Source organism: Diceros bicornis, chromosome 2, assembly GCF_020826845.1.
Source record: "Diceros bicornis minor isolate mBicDic1 chromosome 2, mDicBic1.mat.cur, whole genome shotgun sequence".
Classification (NCBI taxonomy): domain Eukaryota; kingdom Metazoa; phylum Chordata; class Mammalia; order Perissodactyla; family Rhinocerotidae; genus Diceros; species Diceros bicornis.
The window spans coordinates 73,129,947-73,154,396 of record NC_080741.1 but is presented as its reverse complement, the minus strand read 5'-3'; positions in this window follow the sequence as shown (position 1 = coordinate 73,154,396).

Sequence of the window (24,450 nt, the reverse complement as noted above, 5' to 3'; positions counted from 1 at the left end):
ATTTCCCATATGATCTAGGATTCCTCATTTGGACAATTTACAATTTTCTTAATATTCCAACATATGGAATAACTTATTTAAATAACCCCATATTGTTGGACACTTAAATTGTTTCTTTTTCTTTTTACAAACAATGCTCCAATTAATGCCATTGAACATAGTTTTCTGTGACTTCTAGGTATATCCTTAGAATAAATTTCTAACGTGTAATCACTAGGTCAAAAATCCAACCTGTACTCATACAGACAATTTTTTAAAAAGTCTAAATTCAGACCTTCGCATTGACAATTATATCAATTGTATTTATTTTACTTGTTTTGCTCTTTTATTTTTACCCTGTTCATAGATAGATAGGTAGGTAGATCGATATTTATTTTAATTTATTACATCCCTCATTGATCTTGTTGTCTTACATCTCTGCCTCTCCTAAACACTTTTGCACAGTTTGGGCATTAACTGGGCATTTTGCCAAAAAAGTCAATTCCAATTTCCTCAGATTGTTGCTAAATACTGCCCCCTCCTCAGGGACTGAAAAATGCAATTTTAGTGATTTGTTAATTTTTGTTAATATAGATAAGATTAAGCCCCACCATTTTCCTGTGAGAACTGCCTATTTGGGGCTGGTTTCACTGGAGTATCATAACACTACTTGCACAGTGAAGTTGCATTGATATTCCATATATGCATCACAGCTTATGAGGAAGCAAAATTGGTGAAAGGAATTAAATATGAAAATAATTATGTAAATGATAAATATTATTTATTATTAAGCATAATTAATAGTTGTCAAGCAGATCCTTTTCTGCCAAAGTGCCACATACCTTTCAAAGTGAATGCTTGTAATTAGTAATATTTAGATAGGGAAAAAATGAGTTTTTCTCAACTTTTTCATCATAGCCCAGATATTGCCAGGCAAACAACTTGATAGAATCAATGGAAGCTTAGTTAAGCAGGTGATAATCTCTGTCTGCCCTACAATTTATCACTAAATGGCTTTTCCATGGATTGCGATCATTGAAAGGTTATAATTGTAGCCTTCTGCTATATTTACCATTAGAAAATTTCCTTTTAAATGGAGCATGCTGTGCTAATAAGTAGTGGGTTTCTTATTACTTGTTTGTCATTCACAATAATTAGTTTCCCCCATATTTGAACTGGCACATAAAATGCCAGTTATACTATTTTAAAGTGATTTTTCTATCTGTCTCTCCTGTTAGAAGCCTTGTTGAGGTGTTTAGTTAATGTCTTGCACCACTTAGCCTCTGCTAGGAAACGAAACAGCCGCATAGGACACCCACGGCCTGCTCGGAAAGCTGAGAAAACATTGGAAAGAGATGCTGGTATCGGCAGCACCATCAATCTGTTCTGTGCAGTGTGATATTGTTATTATAGCGCGTGCTGAGTTGTCAATAAAAATCAGAGTCAAAGCATTCAGTGTAGTTTAGGGAGGTTTGGGAAAGGGGCATTTCAGTTATATGAAGATGGTGCATCTGGTTGGCAAGAGGGCCCATAGTCGTCTTTAATAATGCACAGAGCTTCTGTTCTCCTTCCTTGTCACATTACTAACGTGTTTAGGTCTCCATGCCTTCCGACCGCCTCCCCCATCTTACCAGCTGCTCATCTGTGTACTTGCTTTGGAATACCTGCTGGAGACAGCACTGAGAGCACAGGGCCTGATCTCCACAAAAATGAATCAGTCTCTTATGAGCTGCACAAAATAAAATGAGAGTCAGGAAACTAGTGGAAGCGTATATGAGCTAAAATTGAATAAAAATGATACAGCAGACTTCCTGCCACATTATCACCCAGCAGGTGTGCTTTTTTTTTCTTTTTCAGGGAAGAGAGAATGGATTTATGTCAATCTATTCATGCTTGGGACTCACAATGCAGATTGTCCATAATTTTGAGATAAAACTAGAAGAGGAGGGGCCGGCCTGGTGGCGAAGCAGTTAAGTGCTCACGCTCCGCTTTGGCTACCGGGTTCGGAGCCTGGGTGTGGACGACGCACCCCTTGTCTAAGCCATGCTGAGGTGGCATCCCATATAAAGTAGAGGAAGATGGGCACGGATGCTAGCTCAGGGCCAATCTTCCTCAGCAAAAAGAGGAGGATTGGCATTAGATGTTAGCTCAGGGCTAATCTTCCTCATTAAAAAAAAAAACAACTAGAAGAGGATACCAATGGAGTATTTGGCATCAATAAGGTGGATGGAACAGAAAATGGACCCCACAGCTGGCTGTGTTTACAAAGAGAGACTTGTTAAAATGAGCATCTGTAAGTAGATAAATATTGATTAGCATCATAAGTAGCCATAGGGAAGGTGGAAGGTGCTGATCACACATGTTGTTCAGCTGCTGTCGGTATGTGAGCCTTAGATCTTTCTAGCATCAGATGGGAACAACTCTCTCCCCTAAAGATAACCCACTCTTACCTCTTCTAAAAGGCAGGCACCTACAAATGTGGTGTTGAGAGTAATCATCTAATTTTCCCCAACCTCCGTGTAGCTGTGGAATGAAATAAAGCTAATGTGCAGGCAAACAAAGGGTAGTGAAAATGACATGAGCTCTGGAATGAGACAGAACTGCATTAAAATCCCAGCCCTACCATTTACTTAGTTATGCAAATTGAACAAGTTCCTTAAATTCTCTGAACTGCAGTTACCTTATGTGTAAGGTGGAAATAGGGTCAGTCCTTGCTGGGTTATTGTATGCATTATAAATAAGATATGTAAAAGGACTAGCATAGTACTGACATAAAACAGACACTCAAAGTGGTGACTATTACCATAACTCCGGAAAAATACTCTACCCAATGTAGGCAGTCCTAAAGCGAAACAATGTGTAATAAAAACTTATTCAGAAGAACTTATAAGTAGGCAGGGGTTCCACTGATTGCATGACTATGTCCTGTGGCGAGGTCTCAATACATCAATTCATATCAAAGGAGATTCTCAACACGTAGTGTAGACAACTTATCTCCAATTAATGTTATCATAAGAACTGAACCTTTGTAATTCTTTGGTTTCTAAGTGTTTGATTTTTCAACCTTAATAATGCATTAGAGTACTTCTGAGTTTAGCTGTTACTAAATTATAAATGCTATCATTTTATACCTAAGATGCATAGTTTGCTCAATGCAGGTGGGGAAAAAATAAACCTTTTAGGCTGGCTGACTCTGGCTTGCTGGGGTTTTGGTCTCAGTACACGGATTAAGTGGTGGAGTCAGTAAAGCTGATAGGTTGGTCATTTCTAAATGTACTAGGATTAGATCAAGATGCTAATTTCCAACTGCATATACCCTTTCGGATGGTCTTTTTTGTTTGCTTGTAAGGATATTCCTTCATCTGCATTTTTGAGAATATATTAGGTCAGCTGTCCCAAGTAAAATCTATGAAGTTGTTAAAGGGCACTCAGTGCTTCCCACTTGGTCATTTCTCTCACCCTCAGGAGTAGCCTCAAATGCTAACTCCCATCAGTTATTTGGATGCCCCATATTTTCCCACCATCATTATCTTCACCACCATCATCGTTATAGTCACTGCTATCAATTCAGCATCTATAATGTGCCAGGCTTCATATCAGTGTACAATGCTCACTACTTTAGATAAATATTAGCTCAATTTTCTAGCTTTTGTCTCCTTCAAACAGATATTAAATCCTTTATTCATTAGGTAAAAATGATATTAACCACTTAAATCAAGAAGGGCAAAACAGTATTGAAACCAGCAAACAGCAATTCCAATCTCCCATAGTTACTAGCTCCTTCATCGTCAATGGCTGTTTGCTGGTTTCAGTATCATCTTGAGTGCTCATTTTGAATGATTGGTAGTGGCTGCTAGAAGCACTAAGTTAAGAAAAATTTCAAGGCTCTGCCTAGCCTTAGTGGGGAAGAATGCCATGATTGATTAGCACATCTGCCTTGGATGAAAAAGGAAAAAATAGAAATAGGATGAGTGACATGGAGGACTGAAAGGATGGTGATTCTCAGGCTCACTTAATTTCCTTGCTCTTTATAACCTTGGAGACAAGGATAATGTTTCCACCTTCCGTGATGTTGCTACACAGTTCATTTCCAAACCGTTCATTTATTCCTTCAATTCTCCATTGATTCCTTCTGAGTCCTCCCTGACTCAGAAGCTTCACACGCTATTTCCTCAGCCTGGATTTTCTGCTGAGCATCCTATACTCCAAAGTGGCCTCTGCAATGTGGCCTCCTATTTATCCTAAGAAATTCCCCCAGGTTATTGCATGTTGTAACATCCTTCTCTTTTATGCTGTAGAACTTATACGAATTTGTAATTATTCGTTGGAATGTTTACTTACGTATTTATTGTTTCCCTCACTGAACTTTAAACGCTATGCACTCAAGAATCATCTCTCTCTTTTTGACCAGCCACCTTGTACCCAGCACATACATCTTGGAGGGAGTAGACATTTAATACATATTTGTTGAAACAATGAATGCACTAAACTTTGGAGATTCAAACTTAATAAAACAGGGATCTTGGCTTCACGGAGCTCATCTTCTAGTGAAGGAGAAAGTTGATTAAGTAAATGATTATGATGCAATGTGATAAAAGAAATATAGATGTAATACAGTGTGATAAAAGAAATGCCTGGGTGAGGGAACAGGTGTTGGGGAAGGTAATGTTAAGATTGAGTTTTGAAGAATGAGAATAAAAATGGACCTCAATAAAATTTCTAATTAAGAAAAATCAAACAGTGTGACTTGTGCTATCTATTTGAATGATATGTTCCGCCATTAAAGTTTTTTTAAAATCAAATACCAGATATATTAACATGTACCTATAGTATTGCCCTAAAATCATTTTAAAAGAAATATAATGGATATCTTGCCTACAGAGGGCACACAATTAGGCTTTTCCCTCAAGGCTATTCTTGGTGTTAATGCTTTCTCCTGCTTTTTACTTGATATATCCTCGAATTGTTCTGACCCAGTGGCCTTGATGGAAGCTCTTTGTCCATTTACAAAAGGGTCAGTGGGGATTATGTGTTTATGAGTTTTCTGTAATTCTAATCAGAAAATGGCACAAGCATCTCCAACAGTTAGGGGACATGTGGTTATAGTGGAATAATTTTGAGGACAGAGATTGCGTTTGTCTTTTTAGATTTAAATATATGGCTTGGGGATAATAGAGGAAAAATCATTACTAGTACAGCAAGGGATATTTAAAATAAAAGATGGTTTTAGGTACACTACTAACTTTCTTACAGCTTCAATAATAAATTGTTGGGTATTACACAGATGGTAGCAGGAGGTAACGTGTCCCTTTGCAGTTGAAGCCTTTTTAGAAATAAGCAGCAGTTTTTTTGGCTTGGCCACTTTATTTTTTGTAATGTAAAGAGGAAGGAAGGAAGGGATGAATTAAGAAAGAATGAGACAAAGCATTTTCTTAAATCACATTTAAAATAAGGTAGAGTTTAATAAAATACAAGAGGGAAGGCTGAAAGGCAGCAGTCATTAAAGAAAAAAAAAAAGGAGGGCTTTTATAATTATATTACAGCACTTGAGAGAGCTGTAGTGCTTTGCATAGGCCTAAAAAATTTCCCCAATGGGCCAGCCCGGTGGCGTAGAGGTTGAGTTTCCATGCTCCACTTTGGTGGCCTGGGGTTTGCAGGTTCGGATCCTGGGTGTGGACCTATGTACCACTCATGAAGCCATGCTGTGGTGGTGTCCCACATACAAAACAGAGGAAGATTGGCACAAATATTAGCTTAGGGACAATCTTTCTCAAGCAAAAAGACAAAGGTTGGCAACAGATATTAGCTCAGGGCTAATCTTCCTCACCAAAAAAAGAAAAAAAAATTTCCCCCAAACATGTTCCTTCACTTTGACTCAATCATGTGCAGAGAAGAGATTCCTTGTTGGGTTGCTAAAGCAGCATCATATCCAGGCTCTAACTAAATCCTAACACTATTGCAGTTCTGTGTGAACTTGTATGTCGTATACAGATAGAAGCAGAAATAGTGTTTAAATCAAATGGGTGCTGCTTCATTTAAGATGAAAGCTATCCAATAGATTTTAAATTAAAGTGGAAGAATTTATGCAAAGTCAGTGCCATCTTCAGCCTCTATTTTATTTGCAGTAGAGGAGGCTGTTGATATAAAATGCAGCTTGCAACTTGCTTAAAATCAAACTAAAATAGGAGCAAGGGGAAACAAAGTAACTGCAAACCTTGGCCTGCAAGATCAAACCAGAAGTGTTAGTCCCCTTCTTGAAAGAATGAAGATCAAGTCTGTGTCTAATACCCGTTTTGTAGTCAAACAGCCAACATTTTGCCAAATGTGTTTTTAGAATAACATGGCCATAAACAAAAGCTTTGTCAATCATTCTCAAACTCAGGTATCAAACTGTGCCAAAGTCATACTCAGGGCTTGATACTGTTATGCAGAAAAGATTAAGCCAGAATAGTAACTATTTTATTTATGGTCAATATAAATGACAGGAAACATTGACTTACACACTTTTTTTTTTTTTTTAAACTAAGTGATTATATAGAGAAAGAGCCAATAGGATCAGGGTGAAAAGTTAAATAAGCCCAAGATTGGGGCTAAATGGAGGGAAAGTAAGGAGTTTTCAGAGCTAAGCCAGTGTCAGTGAGTGGCTGGCAAACTCACTCTCTATGTATGGGAAGGATCATTCTTCCTGTCTGCCAGCAGGCATCATGGGCCATTCTATAAGAGCCAGGATAGAATTGACCACTGATTATGTCCTAGCCCGATTGTAATTTATTATTCATTCATTCACTAAGATGCAAGATCTTAAAGCTTCTAGAATGGTGTCTAGGACATAAGAAGCACTCAAACATCTGTTGAATGAATGAATGAATGAACCATAAGAAGGTCAATTTACTAAGAGACATGCAGTGATATTTGTTCATTCTTTTTCTTTTCATTTATCATTGGACAAGTATTTTTTTGAATATTACTTCTATGTTAGGTCAGTGCTGGGCATAGATACAATAGTAAGCTACAAGAGCAACTGTCCCCTGCCCTCCTGGAATTCAGTTGTGTTTGGAGAAACCAAAACTGAAAAAGAAAACTAGCGAATATGTAATTGCAATCTGAGTTTAGTCCATATTAAAGACTGTGGTACTTATCTTAAAATTAATATGAAGATATTGAAGGATTTTGAGTAAGTGTGTGTGAGTATTTGTAGGTCTCTGCAGGGGGGTATGACTGGATATATCTTTGGAAGAGATTTGACTGACTGTAGTTGTGAAGAACAGATATGGAGGAGGAAAGAGTGGATGTAGAGATCATTAGGTTGTTGCAATGCAAGTGTGAGATAATCTAGTCTAGAGGAGGATGGTGGCAGAGCAAAAGTGAGAGATATACAGATTAGACATATATTTAGGAGGGAAAGATCAATAGGACTTGGTGAAGTTTGGGTTTAGTGGCAGGTTTTCAAGGACTCCTAGATTTCTGCCTCACATGATGTTTATATCATGCTCTGAGAAAAAGGAATGTTGGAAGATGACCACCGTTTTTAGGATGGAAGAATTGATATCGTTGGTTTTATCTTAGACGTGTTGAGTTTGATGTGTGTTTGGGATACCTCAAACTTTGAAGATATTGAGTAGGTAATTGGATATATTATGGGTATAGATCCAAGATTGCTCTGAAGATAAAAATTGAGTCTTTTATATACAGATGAAACAAAAGTTGTGGTCATGGATAAGATTAGTAAGGAAAAAACAAAAGAGGTAAGGGCTGCAATTTGATGGGCTCCAACAATTAATAGCCGGGCTACGGAAATTAAGCTTGCAGATGAATCTCAGAGTAATTCAGCAATAGAAGAAAAACTGAAAGAATGTGGTGTGAAATATACCAAGAGGAAAGTGTGTTTCTTGACAGAGGGAGATGTCAGCAATATCACACACATCTAAGAGGTCAGGAAGATGAAGTAAAATGCCTACTGGATTTTGAGGGTCATTTTAAGACCTTAGTGATAGCTATTTGATTCAGTAATAAGTCTAGAAGTCAGCGTGAATGGAAGAGTGAATGGGAAGTAAGTGAAGGGAGTCAGTAAATAGAGAAGAGGAATGTTCTTTGTATCAGTTAGGATTCTTATTGTTTTACCTTTGATCAGAAGAGAAATTTAAATATAAGGATACAGAAGGTGTCTCAAAAACCCAAGGGCAAGGATGCAGCCACATCTCAGGAACTTACAGGATCCAGGGAGAGGAGAATACTTAGAGACCAGGAAATCCTGTCTCCATTTCCTTAATACTCTCTCTGCATATCTGCTTCATGCCTGCACAGAATTTCTTTGCCTCTTTGTGCACAAGATAGAAAGTAGAAACTGCTATCACTTACGAGTTTACTCCTCCTTTCAGAAGAACAAACAAACTGATACTGGAAATTCTCAGCCCTACTTTCACGTTCCCCAGGGCTTATTAGCATTGGCTCGGCTGGGTCAGACCAAATTACCTGTAGCTAGAGGGCATGGCATAAGCGTGGCTGTGCCCACCATGACCATATGGATAGAGGAGGGGGACAGTCAGGTCCAGTAAAGGGGTATCGGGTAGACATGACTATATTTGCCTCCCATGGTGAAGAATTTTTCAAAATTTGTTTCAAAGGCCCATTGCATCAGAATTACTGGGTGTGCTTTCTAAAAATGACAGCTATCAGAGTCTTATACCAGATCTACTCTACCAGAACCTCTCCAAGTGGAGCCCTGGAATCTTCACTTCTAACAAGTTCCTTGGATGGCTTTTTATTCATGCTCAAGTTTAGGAATCATTGGTCTAGAGGAAAAACCTTGGTTTTAGTGATTATCCACCACCTTCAGATATCACACATATTCTTAAAATGTCTACTTCTGCCATATCTGTTTCAAACCCATGGCACTAATCTGGAATTTGGGCTCTGAATTACCTTTTTCCCATGTGTAGAAAAACTCCAGCCTGAAACTATAAGGAATGTGGAAGAGACATCCATAGTCAAATTTTCTTAATCAATATAGTTTGTACTCTGAACTGCTCATAGGTGAATGTGATGTTGAGCATAGAGGCTTTATATCCCTTGTATATTTTTTCTATACCATGTATAATATGAATAGATAGACTTCCCATCACAAAGTTGGTGATACTATGAGCAGGTTTCTTTTCTATGTTCTTGTCCATCTACTAGGCCTTAAAAGTTTGCCCACCCCCATCTCTTACACGTGTCATTACCCACCCTCTTTGAATATATCATGTAAAAGAATCCGGGCCACCCTATCTCTACACCTTCTATTTGAAATAGAGCTAAAAGAATAGTGTCAATTAATTTAGCCCGTTGCTTTGTGGCAGTTTCTTTTATGTTTCTTCCACTGATTTAGAGCATCATTCCTTAAAAAACATTTAACCTTGACATTCTTGCCCCCAGGTGGAATTGAATTGAAAATGTCAATAGGCTAATCACCCTTCTTCAAGGTTCTCAGTGCACATCAGCATTTGAAAAATTCTGAGAAGCTCAGTAATATGTAACCTGTTCCCCTTTGGTTCACTGATCATTTCCCAAACTTTTCCACCTTGTATCCACTCTCCCACCAAAGCACTTAGAATATGCATTAAACATAGCTGATTTGGAGAACTAGAACTTGATCCACATTATTCTTCCAGTTTTTGGTAGTAGAATGGAAAAGAAATCGATAGAGATAATTGAATAATCCCTTTTTCCTGATTCCACAAAATAAGTAAGACTGATCAATTATGCTCTTAAGTGTGCAGCATCCACATCGCTCTGTGCTTACACTTTATGCTGTAATTAAATATAAAGTAAAAGTTATTGAATGAATATTAAGTTTATTGGGTAGCTGAGTTGATAGTTTTATCTTTTTTTACAAAGGAAATCTATTTATTTACATTTACATTGTAGAAATATGACAAGGCTCCAAGAAAAATGTGAAATTAACTTGTAATCTCCCACTCAAAGAGATCCATTATTAGCATTTTAATATATACTCTCTGTGCTATGTTTTTATTTATTGACTCTCAGCTCTAAATTCACCCTTTTTTACCTGCTTTGTGAAAATAGATATGGGTCCTTTAAATAGTTTTCCCTTTGTCCGCTGGTGCTACTGTGATATTAGGCTTTACTAAGAGATGGCGCTGGAGAGACATTACAGAAGGAAAGTGTTTTCTTCCTGGTGCAGCTGTGCCTGCTTAGAAGGCTCCTGTAGCACCTGTGACATTCCCAGTACCCAGCTCTGCAATGCATGCAATTTCTCTAGCAGCCAAGGTTTCTCCAGCGCCCAGCTCCTGCAGCCCTGAAGGCTTCCTCAATGTCCTGCTCCCGCAGTGCACTTGACTTCTCTCGTAGGTAGCTGGCTTCAGCAGTACACGGCAGCCAGCAGCTTCCCCCAGCATCTCCTACCAAGAAGTTTTTGTAGTGAAGTGCCTCCAGTGAGAAACCTCCCATGAACAGGTTTCCCTGGAGCCCTGAAAAGTGGATTTCCAGTAAGTTACAGAGGGCATTTTTCCAGAAAGTTCCACATGAGGCACCCCAGCAACTTCTGTACCATCCAGTGAGCCATGGTCTTGCTCTCTCCAACCAGGTGTGGACCTCAGACTTGTGGGAAGGGGGGTGCTTCTTTCTTAGTAGGATGGTTAGTGGCTATTCCTTAGTTCTGCTATTTCTGTATATTTTAGAGTTCTCTTTACTTGTCACTAACCATTTGCTCATTTCTCTAATGCCCTGTCATAGTTAATAATTTTTTCCTTAAACTTCCCATGCTCAAATTACTATGTGATTTTTGTCTCCTGGTTGGGCCCAGAATAATAACTGATAAGTTCCTTAATTTAATATTGGTTTATGCATTATTGTTTTAATTTTAAAAAGAATCATGAACCCCTTTTTCACAACATTCTGTGTTTCTACATCATTATTTTAATGATGTCCATATAGTAGCAGATACTTCATCATTTTTTTCTACCATCCCCTATTGTTAGATGTATATACTGTTTTCACTTTTAAAAATTGTAAACAATGCTCTGATGAACATCTTTGTACACATCCTTTGCTCACATCCATAATGATTTCCTTATGATTAACTCCTAGTCACTTAGACATTTTAGTCGGATGCAACTGATGAACACACCATGTAAAGTGCTTTATATATTTCCAGGGGGAATGTTGAACGTATTATTTAGTGGTATAATGAAACATCAGAAAAAAAGTGAGTCTTTTGCCAAACTTTCATAGCAGGATTCTGAAAAATCTCTCATGTAACACAAGAACTGAAACTAGATTTGAGATTGAGCTATTAAATATCAATTATCATAAATCACTTCTAGCTGCTTCTCTGATTAAATGTTTTCCTTGTATTTAACAATTGGGGAATCCACCTCATCCAATGAATGGTAGGTGGGAAAGGAGTAAACTATTCAGAATATCTTCGTTGTTCTTAGAAGGGAGTGCTTTGAGAAAGCAAGGTGTTAACCTGAATGTCTTAAACAAATTAGGCTTGGCTGATTTCCTCTGCTTACAGAAAAGAACTCCTGTAGCTTCAGATGGAAACCCTGGCTCAGTGGTTGTTTTCTTGACATGACTACATCCCAGGTATAAACAATCTCAGATATTGAGCTAAATGTACCTGAACTGCTGAGGATCTTGCAGGTTTTTTGAACCAACAAGGGAATGATCCTGCATGGCAATCATTGAAAATTCTCTCCCACCAGGATGTACATGGGGGCAATCCCTTCTAGAACAAGACATGCTTCAGAGACTGGTCCTGAAAGTGGTCATCTTAATTCAGTGTTTCCTTCTGATTTGCTCAGATGTTTTCTGAATGAGATGGTGGAAATAGTGGTACTTGGTGAGCCATTTGGTGATTTGCAAGTGAGACTGTGCTAATTTCAGAATGAGGAGATGTAACATATTATATATAATCACAATATAATTATAAAAATAGACATACGTGTGGCATCATTGTTGTCATGGTCATGATCATCAACAAAACAATCACTATCACTTACTGAGCACCAACTGTGTAGACAACATGCCTCTTGTTCATGGATTAGTTTAGTTAATCTCTACAAAGCTCTTAAGAAGTAAGTACCAATAATATCCCCATTTTATAGATGAGGACACTGAGAAAGAGAAAAATCAAGAATTTGCCTATGATTACACAGTTATGCATCTGTTCAGCCAGGGCACAAATTAGGAGATCTGACTCCAAGATCGAGTGCTGACTCCAAGATCTGACTCCAGGTGAGCACAGCAGCCTAAGCACTATGCTTTGCTACTTCCCACGTATTGAGGAGCTAAAAGAAATTGAATAGTGGACCTTAAAGAGACTCTTCTACCACCTCATTCAACTCCTTTCGTCTTTATTTCAGTGCAGTCTCTGAGAGACTTAATGTATCATGTAGTATTATCAAGTTAAATAACTGCATTTTTCCCCTTAATTGACCATTTTGAACTGAATTTCTTGGATTTATCAGAAGCTTTATAGTGCAATGTGATCTAGCATAGCTATTATTAACCTCTTTCCCACCATCACCACACTTGACAAAATAAAATTCACATGTATGACGTTCTATTGTGTGCTTATCCAGAATTAATACGTGAACTGCATAAGTACAAGTCTGTAGTCTGCATAGTTTCTTCCAGGCCAGCTGTAACTCCATTCCTTTATGTCCCACTTGTCCCAGGGTCTGCAGTTAAGGACCTACAGTCTAGAGAAATTGAGAAAGATGCGCTGGCTTGACAGATCTATCTTGAGTACCTATAACATGCAAAGAGCTGGATCACTGTGGTAAGCTTGTAGGGAATTTAAAAATAATAAGACAGCCTAGGAGAGACAGGCATTGACCCTGTTACAAAAATCACTTCAATCACAAGGCAATGAAGAAAGGAGGGAAGTGGGCAGAGGAACATGTCAGCAGGGAGGGCTGAGTGTAGCCCATTATCAAGTTTCTTAATTGGAATTCTACTGTTGAAATTTAGGCCACTTCTGGGAAATTCTGTACCAAGAAGGTTTTGCTCAGTGTTAAAAAGTCTGACAAAAAATGAAGGGAACTGTAAGTAAAAGGAGATAGAACATGTAACAAATCATAAAGTTGTATCTAATAAATAGGGGAGGACAATGCAACCTCCCTGTCCCAAAATCTATTGATATCCCATAATATTATAGAATCCCCATCAGGGCACTTGCTGTTTGTTTATTAGTAGGCAGCTTGGCATAAAATCAAAATAACTCAGTGTGTAAACTAAACTCTCCCATCCCTTGTTTGAATTTATAACTAAAGTAACTACTGCTAGGATTCTATACATTTTAATTTTTTTTTTCTGCAATAAGTTATACAGGATCAGAAAATCACATGATGCTCAAGGGAGCCCAATAAACATTTAATGCACAACTTCATTCTAGAGATGAGGAAACTCTAGCTCAAGTAAGAAAAGTGACTTGATCTGTACTCAACTAAAAAATCTGTAAAGGAGTTGTAATCAGAAATATGCACTAATCCTACTCTGAATTTTGTGATTCATTGACCTCACCATCAAGCAATAAATCTGGTTCTTCAAATACAGAATATTTTGATTTGGCTTCATATGATAAGATTAAAAAAAAAGAATGGGCAAAGGAACAAATATTAGCAAAAATTAAGTAAATCTGGGATTTTTTTTTTAACCAGAGTTATTCAATTGTTATTTTGGGTTGAGAGCAATAGATTGATACCACATTTAAATGGAAAGCATATCTATTCCATATTTGAATGTGTCGTGAAAAATGTAAGTCTTACAACAGTGAGCTGTATGAAATTAATTTCTATTCTGTGTCAAAAAGCTCCATGATAGGCAATTAATGCATAAAACACCAGCAATTGCTGCCCTAAGGGCTGCATTGCCAGATGAAATTACAGATCTCAAATCCCATCATTATCCTAGTATTTATTTTTTGTTTGTGTGGTCTAGAGAATATATAATCTTAAATTGAATATTTACCTAATCAACAGGCTAAGAGTGTCTTCTGGTTTCTGCCCCCTTCAAAGCTAGAACAAAGTATCTAGTCGTGAATATTAATATGTTGCTCATATCCTAGGGTACTCCTGCTTACTGTTTTCACATCATGGCACACATCAAAATGATATTTACATGCCACACTGGGGTAAACTGGAGGGGATCTAAATGGAGCTTGGTAAAGATTGTATATATTTCTTATATTAAACAATGGTAATAAAAATAAAACAACTATAATATAAATAAAAATAAATAACTATAATAAAAATATAAGGTATTTGGGACGATATTATACTTAATTTACATAAAATTTTCAAATAATGTTTTCATGTTTTTTAATGAGAAATTTGTGCTTGCTTCCACAAACATAAATTTTTCTATCAGATCTTATACTTAAACTGGTAACTACAATTCTAATCAAAATGTTTTAATAGTATTCCAATTTTTGATAGTTACATTTGACAAGAAATTTTTTTTTTTTTTCCTGGAGAGGATGATCAGACCTGAGCTAACATCCGATGCCAATCCTCCTCTCATTTGCTGAGGAAGATTGGCCTTGGGCTAATATCCATGCCCATCCTCCTCCACCTTATATGGGACGCCGCCACAGGATGGCTTGACAAGTGGTGCGTCGGTGGGCACCCGGGATCCGAACCTGCGTACCCCGGGCCGCCAAAGCGAAGCGTGTGCACTTAACTGCTGCACCACTGGGCCGGCCCCTTGACAAGAAATTTTTAATCATTTTTACAACCATTCAAAATTTACAAGTCGATTTTTTTTAAAGAATCTAGTTTCTCTCTTTTTTTCATAGGCAAAAAATCATTGAAGTACCTTCTGACAATATGTATGAGATTGAACTCAATCCAAGTTTGTTGTTGCTTTTACAAGGATGTCACAATAATGGTGGTAGAAGGCACAGGCTGTTAGAGCCCCCACATCAACTAGGCAGTCATATCATCATTACATGAAGACAGAAATATGGGACAACCACCTAAAACCACACTGACCTGTTCTCCCTGGACTTCTACTCCTGACCTGCTGTGCTTATGCCCTGAAACATGAGTTCTTCTAGCAATCCTAGCGATCTCTTGTTCACTCCAAGCATTGGCATACTCTGCAGTTGGCTGTTGCAGAAGTTGATGCCCACTTGGTTGAGTGGTGACCAAACTGTGGTGGACCCATGTGTGCAGTGTTTTTCATTGTGCCTGCCACCTGTGACCACTTTTGACCCTCTATCAGACTCTACCTCTCTTGGGTCTCCTTCCTGGGAGACCCCAGAGAGGCTTCTATGGCTGAATGTGAGTAGCTCCAGGGTTCCGGGTAACCCAGGCTTCACCCGGCAGCCCCAAAGGGTTAAGGGGATCGTTATCTCATGTCCCACTTATAGACATTAGATTCACAACTGTGTACCTAAGCAGACAGGTTGGGACTCTCTGCTTTAGGTATGTGACTTAAAATAGCCTTGAAGAACTTTGAAACTCATACCAAAAATGGCAAACTTCTCTATTTTACCTTTTCTTTATCCAGACTAAACCTGCAGCCTCACAAGAGCTGCAGATATAGACTTCTCAAACTGAAAACATGCTTTTATTCTTTGTCTTTATTTGACAATCAGCAAGAAGGTAACACACTTGGAACAAAAAAGGGCAATTCGAGTTAGGTTGGTGCTTTGCCTCAGTCAGAAATGTTCATGGAGAGAAATTGAGGATGATGAACAAAATAGACAAGTTTTTTTTTTTTCAACCTCTAATTTCTTGACAATTCTATTATTTGAATGATTTTGAACTAGACATACCCACATTAAATATAAGCTCAAAAAGGCATTCTCAAGTCAAAAGGAGAGTATTTCGAGTGGTCCTGATATGGAAATAGTGCTTTCGTTCTTGGTAGACTCCAGTCTCTCCATTCATTCATTCACACTTGTATTCATGCATTCATCCATTTACACATGTATTCATTATTCACGAAGTATTTGTTCATGTGGACTCTCTACCTGGTATTGATCCGAGGTGCTGGGATAGAAAGGTGAAAAAGGCATTATCTTTACCTTGGGGGCTGTCCTAGTCTTGTGGGGAGTTTTCCTGGTCTTAGGAGAAAAGCATTCAGTCTTTCATCAAGTGTGAAGTTTGCTGCAAGTTTTTCATCGATGCCTGTTATCAGGTAGAGAAAGTTCCCTCCTATTTTCAGTTTTCTGAGAACTTTGATCAGGAATGGATATTGGTTTTGTTAATGGACTTTTCTGCATCTATTGAGATAATGATACGGCTTTTCTTTTATAGTATGTTAATATATTGAATTACATTGATTGAATGAGTGTTAAATCAGCCTTGTAGTCTCAGGATAAACCTACTTGATCATGATATATGATGCTTTTATATATTGTTAAATTTTACTTCTGAAAACTTTGTTTAGAATTTCTGTATCTGTATTCATGGGAGACACTAATCTCTAATTATCTTTTTTTTTAATGCCTTTTTTTTTTTCCTGATTTTGATATAAGAGTAATGCTGGTTTCATAGAATGAGTTGGGAGGTATTTCCTCCTCCTCAATTTTCTGGACTTTGTGTAGAAATGGTATTAATTCTGTCCTAAATACTTAGTAGAATTTACCAATGAAGTCATCTGGCTTGGAGTCTTTATTGTGAAAAAATTTTCACGACAAATTTGATTTATTTAATAGATATATGCCCACTCAGATTTTCTATTTCTTAAGTGAGCTTTGGCAATTTTTGTCTTTCATCTAAGGTGTCAATTTATTGGCAAAAAGGTATTCGTAATATTCCTTTATTATCCTTTTAATGTCTGTAGAATCTTTAGTTATATACCTCTCTCATTTCTAGTATTGGTAATTTGTGTCTTCTCTCTTTTTTTCCTGATCAGTCTGACTAGAAATTTATAAATTTTATTGATTTGTTTCAAAAAGCCAATTGTTAGTCTGATGGATTTGATGTATTTTTTTTCTGTGTTATTGATTTTGGTCTGATCTTTATTATTTTCTTTCTTCAGTTGACTTTGAGTATAATTTTCTCTTCTTATTTTCTAGCCTCTTAATGTGGAAACTGAGGTCATTGATTTGAGATCTCTCTTCTTTTTCCAATATAAGCATCTACTGCTATAAATTTCCTCTTAAGTACTGCTTTAGTGGCATTCCACAAATACTGATGGATTGTGTTTTCATTGACATTTAGTTCAAAATAGTTTTTAATTTCCATTTTGATTTCTTCTTTGACTCATAGGTTATTTAGAAGTGTGTTAAAGTTTACAAATATTTGGAAATTTTTTTTCAGAGACTTTTCTCTTATTGATACCTAATTTGTAGAATTTGAGTCCTTTTAAATTTCCTGAGGCTTGTTTTATGGCCCAGAATATGACCTATATTGATAAATGTTCCAAGTGCACGTGTGTGTGTGTGTGTGTGTGTGAATGAATATGTATGTGTGTTCCACTATTATTGGGTAAAGAGTTCTGTAAATGTCAACTAGGTCAAGTTAATTGATAGTGTTGTAAAAGTCTAATACATCCTCACTGATTTTTTTATCTACTTATTCTTTCAGTTATTTTCCTTCACGTTTTCTGTAGCTCTTTTTTGTTATTCTTTTGCGTAGACATTTAGGACTCTTATGTCCTTTAGATAAATAGATCCCTTTATCATTATGAGATGATCTGTGTTATCCCTGGTAATATTGTGTGCTCTGAAATCCACTTTGGCTAGTCTTAGTGTAACCTCTCAGCTCTCTTTTACCTGTGATTATTGATATCATTAGGTTTAAGCCTATCATCTTGCTATGTGTTTTCTATTGCTCAACTCTGTTCTTCATCTTAGATTTTCAATATTCTTGAACTTTGTTCTGGGATGAAGTTATGTTACATAAAACAGTTTTATTCTTTCTGGCTGTGCTTTTAGGTGTTGTTAGGAAGGACCCGAGTCATTTTTAGTGTAGGGCTAATTATTCCACCCAACAGAGGCAAGACCCTTCTGATTCTTCTCCCCAGTGTCCCATGAATTATGAGGTTTTCTTGTCTGGGTTGTGGGAATTGGCACTATTCCAGGCCCTGTGTGCATCAGGCTCTGTTACCTTGAATTGTTTTGAATTGTTCTTTTCTTGCTTCCTGATGATTTCTTCACATGCATACACTAATCAGTACTCTGCTAAACGCTTGAGGAGAGCCCTTTGCAGATCTCTGGAGTTTGCTCTGTGTACAGCTCTCTCCTTTCTGGTTTTCTGTCCCATCAACTCCAGCAGCCTTGATCTCTCCAGGGTCTCAGCTCTGTCTCCTCAACTCAAGGAGTCTGCCAGGCTCTGCCTTATTTCCTTCCCTGCATTGTGGCCTGCACTCTATCAGTGCTGTGAGTGGGGGCAATCATAGGGGTCACCTCATTTATTTTCTATCTCTTAGGATCACTGACCTTCATTGCCTGATACCCAGTTTCTTGAAAGTTTGCTTCATATGTTTTTTCTTTTCTTTTTTTTTTTAGTGTTTCAGGTAGGAGAGTAAATCCAGTTCTCATTATTCTATCTTAGCTCAAATCGGGAGTATGTTAGCATACAAAATTGGATTAATGGTACTGTATGACTTTCTTTCCTATATTACTCTATTACCAACATCCTCATGGTTAAAATGAAGTTTCACAGTTCCCTGTGGATTTCCCCAATGTAGTCATGAGGCAAGAAATTCCAATGACAATGGATAATTGGCTGCACAATACAACATCTGTTCTTAATGAAATAAAGAAGATTCCATTTCTACATCATATTAGAGTAATATGAGCTGGTATAACAGCAATTCTCTAATTGTTAGTGACTTAACATAAAAAGCAAAGGGTTATTTCTTGTTCACATAATAATCCAACATGGTGTTTCTGATTTTCTGAGGGCTTTTCTTCATGAAATGAACTAGGGACTTGGCTTCTTCTATGTCCCAACTCTACCATTTCCTAAGGCCTCAAAGCCTTTGGAATATAGCTGGAAGACAGAGGAGAAGAGGGTATAGAAGGCTCTGTTCTAAATCATCTCAACCCAGAAGTGACATTCATTCCCTCTGCTCATGTTCCATTGGCAAGACCTGGATGCAAGAGGTGCTTGGGCACGCAGCCGTGACAAGCCAACATCTGACAACTTTACACAAAGGAGGGCAAGCAAACTCTTTCCTGAATTCTTCACCATCTCTTGAAAAACATAAGGAAGTTTGTGGCCTTTACCCTCCTTCTAAAATGTATGCTTCATTTTCTTTTTCCATCCCTCCAACTCTGATCATGGGCAGCAGCCTAAATATTTCTTTAATGTTTCATCCACTCATGCTGTCAAGGGAGCCTTCTTCTTTTGCACAACAAGCACAGTACACTAGGTTTCTTTTTATAGCACATTTCTCCTATTTGGATCAAAACCATGCATTACTTCTCACCAGGTGACTGCTGAATAATCTCAAAACTGTGGTGTTCATGTGAAAGGAAAAGATTATTACCTTCCAAGGTGTTTGTCGGACAAAATTGCCCTGCTCCCTTTAACCGGCTCGTTAGTTCCTCTTGGAGTTCTTCAGGCTTTGTAGACTGCTCCCTTGATTCACATGAAGAAATCATAGACTGAATAGGCTGGTCATGAGGATTAAATGAGATATTTTATGTAAAGTGCTAAGCATGGTCTCAGGCACATATAGAAAGCAATCCATAATTGATGCTCTTGTAATTATTAATTCAGGATAGGATATTAAGCAAAAATTGAAATATCCATCTTATGGAGGGTAATAATATACTGAAAAATTAAAACTTATATTGTTTTCTGCAGCTAACTTCTTTTATTGATTTATTTATTTTTGATGAGGAAGATTGGCCCTGAGCTAACATCTGTTGTCAATCTTCCTTTTTTTTTTTTTTTTTTGCTTGAGGAAGATTGTCACTGAGCTAACATCTATGCCAATCCTCCTCTATTTTCTGTGTGAGATGCTGCCACAGCATGGCTTGATTACTAGTGTGTGTAGGTCCACACCCGGGATCCAGGCCTGTGAACCCCAGGCTCCCAAAGTGGAGTGCACGAACTTAACCACTATGCCACTGGGCCGGCCCCTCTGCAACTAACTTCTAATAAGGTTTCAATGTGTGCTTGCTGTCTGATTCCTTAAGAGAATGAATTTCCCCATCACTTTATCACATAGATAACACCTGAATAAGGTCTGAATATCTGTAACTGAATCCACTTTTAGGATTTTACCACCCTGTAAGAGACAGGAAAGTGTACTAATAAAGAGCTTTCAATCTAAGCTCAGAGTTCAAAGCCTAGCTCCATTACTTACCAACTGTGTGACCTTGAGCAACCTCTTTTTTCAAATCTGTGAAATTGAGCCTGTGATATTCCTTCATAGTGACATGGTGGGAATGAGATAATATATATAGAGCACTTAGCAGAAGACAAGGTATATAGTAAGTACCTAACAAATGTTGTTATAATTAATGCAATCATAAAGAAGAGGCAGTATAATTTAGTGGACAGAATATTGGGATTGGAGTTGGATGACTTATATTTACATCCATTGTTGTTACTTTTAATCTTGCTGAGTTTCAGTCTCCTCGTCTATTCAATGGGGCTAATAATATTCTCCTCACAGAGTTGATATAGTGATTATAAGGTCTGTGAAAGTATATAGAACCTTGCCTAGAACCTTTAAAATGCTAAATGCATGTTAAAATTCTATCCTTTCATTTGCAGTACCCATGGCCCTAGGCAAGTTGACCTTCCTCCCAGGGACATCAAGTATGCCTTCTACTTGGTTTGTTATAGTTAATAGTAAAAAAAAAAAAAAAAGGAACTTCAAGCAACTGTAAAGAATAGTATTTTATATATCATTATTATTTAAGAATAGAATGACATCTTTTTCCCGAAGGATTTGACCGTTGGAATTATGAAGGAAGACCATCGCTGGATTGTGTGGCGACATTTCTGAAACACATGCTATGGCATGGATTGCTTCCATCACAAAGTAGGGACATATTAATGTCTATGATTTTATAAGCCCTACCCCAGGTTAAGTTTAAGATCATCAGTAAAGACTAATTCCATTTGGAAATTTAGTACCCTGCTAGAGGATGTCTTACTACAAAAGTTTTAAAAAGTATAAAAATAAATTCAGAAACAGTTAAAACTGGCCTATGCCATTGAACACCATATTCCCAGGCAGGCCAAGTCTGAGGTCGATAAATAACATCCGCAGTGAGTATTGGTGGGAGAAGGTGGGAGTGCTCCCTGTTTTCCCTCGCTCTGTTCTGACATGGTTTCTAATTCAGATTAGACAATTATATCGTTATGGAGAAGCCCTGCTACTCACAGATACTTCTCTTTGAGGCTTTGATAAACTCAGGCACTTTAAGATTTTTTTTTTAAAACTGGGAGGAAAATCTGAGAGCTTTCTGTGGCATCTCATACTCTTTCTCCTGTTCTGCTATGTGGATGCCCTTCCTCTGTTTATGCCACTTCCTTAATTCTAAGAATTCTTAAAAAGTAACCTCAAAGTCCATCTCTTCTATGCAGTTACCTGTTCAGTACTGCTTACATAGATCTCTCTTCTTTCTGAACTGCTTGAAACAATGTTCATATCTTTCAGTTGACTACTAAATCACAGAATTTCTTTCATGCTGTTTAAATATGTTACCATGTCTTGTTCCAGCAGCACAGGGGACAGAGAACCCTATTTGAAGGGAGAGGCTAATCCTTGAAGGCAGGCATTGATTATATCTTAAATTACAATTTGCAACCCTATGGTACTGAACACATTGGCTAAGTGAATATAAATTCTAAAAATAGCCAGATGACTATTTATATGTATAGAATAAATATAGTGCACGGATTTGCCTACTAGGATTATATTTTCCATGGTAGGTCATTTCAGATGCCTTAAGTGACCCTATGAACATCTTTTTAAGATTACCTTTGGACCCTGGTGTTACATCGTGGGACTGCCATCATGTGCGATCCTAAAATTTTGCGTAAAGGCTCAGTCTTTCTTTTATTTCATGAGCTGTTTCCATTTAGTTAAAATTAATCCCTCAGCTGCAGGAATATGTCTCAGGACTCAGAGCTTTCCATTCTTGATTAAGGTGTCTAACCTGCCAGCTTGCTGAGGGCAGTGAGCTCAGAACATAGCTGGATGTCAGTGGAAGCCCAATGTGATGCGTGACATCGCTTCATTCCAAAACGGGAGTTCCCTGAGGGCTGCATCTAACATATGCACACAAGTCTCCCTCTGTACTTACATTTCCAAAAGTAAGTGTTGTTCTTTGGTGTCCCATAGGCAGCACATCATCCATAGAATATTTTTAAATTGCATCGCACCTCCGTGTAGATTATTTTTACTGGTTTCTGCATGTGTCTCAAGTTAAAGCATTGTTTCTGGCCTATCTCTTGCCAGCTCCTGTTTACCCTCCCATCTCTCACTTGCATACCAGGGCACAGTAAGCAGACACCTTTCCTTGTATCCACTATTGACCCCTATTGTCCTGTCCTCAGAGGACCTGATTTGACAGAAAAGAAGATTCATTTCCAGATATTTGCCACACAAGTGAGACCATCGATGTTTCATCCACTCATTCAATGTACTAGGCATTGAGGAAACACAATGAGGCCAAGGGTAGATGGGATATAGAACAGAGAATGTGAGCTCACCTGGTTTAGAAGCAGGTGGTCACGGGACAACAGATTGACTTTTTCTATGACTTTATTGAGATAGAATTTACATGCGTTATATGTATTTAAAGTATAAGAAATAGTATCAATTTTTACATATGTATATACCCACAAAACCATTATCATAATCAAAATACCAAATATGTTATCACCCCCAATGTTTTCTTGTGCCCCTTTGCAATCATTCCTTCTCTCTCTGTCTGACTCACTATATATTAGTTTACATTTTCTAGAATTTTATAAAAATGGTATCATGCTCTTTTTTTGTCTGGCTTGTTTTACTCAGTATAATGATTTTGAGATCCATCCATGCTGTTTCATCTATCAATTGTTTGCTCCATTTATTTACTTATTTATTTATTGCTGAATAGTATCCCACTGCAAGAACATATCACAATTTATCTGTTTACCTGCTAATGGGCATTTGGGTTGTTTCCAGCCTTTTGTGTATTATAAATAAAGCTTCTATGAATACTTGTCTGCAAGTCTTTGTGTGAACATTATACTGTCATTTTTCCTCAGTAAATATCTAGGAGTGGAATTGCTGGGATATAATATCAGGACTTTTGATTGATGCAAGAAGTTGAAGCACGTGTAGAAACGGATCTTTGAAGGAGGAGAGTTGGGACATCTGGTGGTCCTTCCCAACTGTAAAGCTGTATATGTCTCAAAAACATACCTCAACTTTAGCAAGCTTTGAGTCTCAGTTCTTGATGGTCTCTTTCAAATATGGTCCCCAGTCAGTATTCCTTAGTTCAGTAAACAGTCCCACCATCTGCATGGTTGGGCAAAACCTAAAGCTGGTCTTGACACCTGCCCCTTTTTCACCCGCTTCATTTTATTGGTCTTCAAGTCCTACAGTGTTCCTTCATGAAAATCTCTACCTTTGCACTACCAATGCCCTAGTATAGGTTACTGTGATCTGCCCCCTGGATCACTGGGGCAGCATCCTTACTGGTCCCCCATCCCTTAACCTACACTCTTCATCCATTATCTGCAGTTAAGACAAAATAATCTTCAAAAATGTAAATCTGAGTATATCACTCCACAGATTATACCTTTTCATGCCCCCCCAATAATATTGTAATAAAGCCCAAAATCTTTACCATGGTTTACACAATATGCATATCCATGTCCCTGTGTAATGCACACTCTAGCATTATGACGCAATATTATTTTATCCTCCTGTTCCATTTTAAGTAATGGACTTCATTCAGGTCATCAGATTTTCCAAGTTCTTTCTTACCTCTGGAATTTTGCACTCTCAACATACCTGTCTTTCTTCCCATTTATTTGTCTAACTCTTACTTTCTTGTTTAGTCGTTAGTGCCGTCAAGTCAATTCTGACTCCTAGAGTCCTGTGTATGGCAGAGCGGAACCCTGCCCAGTCTTTTTGTGCCATCCTCTCACCTTCCAGTTACAGACAATGTTCCACTGCTATTCATAGGGTTTTCATGGCCAATTTTTTTGAAAGTCGGTGGCCAGGTCCTTTTTCTTAGTGTGTCTTAGTTGGGAAGCTCTGCTGAAACCTGTTCACCATGGATGACCCTGCTGATATTTGAAATACCCGTGGCATAGCTTTCAGCATCACAGCAACCCACAGCTGCCACAGTGTGACAACCGACAGATGGGTGGTGTAGTTCCTTGACAGGGAAATGAACCTGGGCCGTGGTAGTGAGAGCGCAGAATCTTAACCACTAGACCACCAGGGCTGGCTAACTCGTAACTAACATAAATATCATTTTCCCTGCCAAGCTCACATCTACATAAAATAACTTTTCAGCCTGGCACTCTATACCAACCTTAA